Consider the following 754-nt stretch of genomic DNA (forward strand, 5'->3'; position numbering starts at 1 on the left):
AAGGTTATACACCATACATTTGTATTAAATGCCCTCATTTTAAATTCTAAGGTTCTCCAGCCTTTCAGTTTGATACATAAAATGCATTTAAATAATAAAAATTTAAGAAAAAATATATGGCTGTGTGTGTCTTTCATCTGAGAATATAATGGTCTAAAATGCAGGGAAAACGTTAATATTTCTTACTACATACCTCCCCAATTATTTTCTTGACATATAGCATAGAATCCCTATGGTCCCTGTTTCTCATACTGCCCACTCCCAAAATGATACAGACAGAATTTTGCAGGGAAAAATGTAAATCTCTTTTCCTATTGCTGCAGGCACTAACTCCAACAACAAACACTTCCTGGAAGTACTATTGAATTGTCAGTGTGTCAAGGACCCAGTAGACTCAGGTTCAATTACCAGTACCCACACGCAGCTCATAACTCTCTGTAAGTCCAGTTTCAGGGATCTGACAGCCTCTTCTGGCCACTGTGTACATCAAGCATGCATGTGGTACGTATACATACATGTAGGCAAAAAACTCATATATATAAAATAATAATTAATTTTTTTAACTTTTATTGCGTTATGATGAGGAAAGTTACATGATTTCAGTTTATCTGAATTTGTTAACATTTAAAAACATTTTAAGTAAATAGAATTAAATCACATTCTTGTTTCTGTTTTGTACCCCAACCCCTCCCAGAGACCCCCCTTTAATACCTACAATATCTTTTTTGTCATATTCTTTAAAATTTATAAAATA

This window comes from Mastomys coucha, unplaced genomic scaffold, assembly GCF_008632895.1.
Source record: "Mastomys coucha isolate ucsf_1 unplaced genomic scaffold, UCSF_Mcou_1 pScaffold4, whole genome shotgun sequence".
NCBI lineage: Eukaryota > Metazoa > Chordata > Mammalia > Rodentia > Muridae > Mastomys > Mastomys coucha.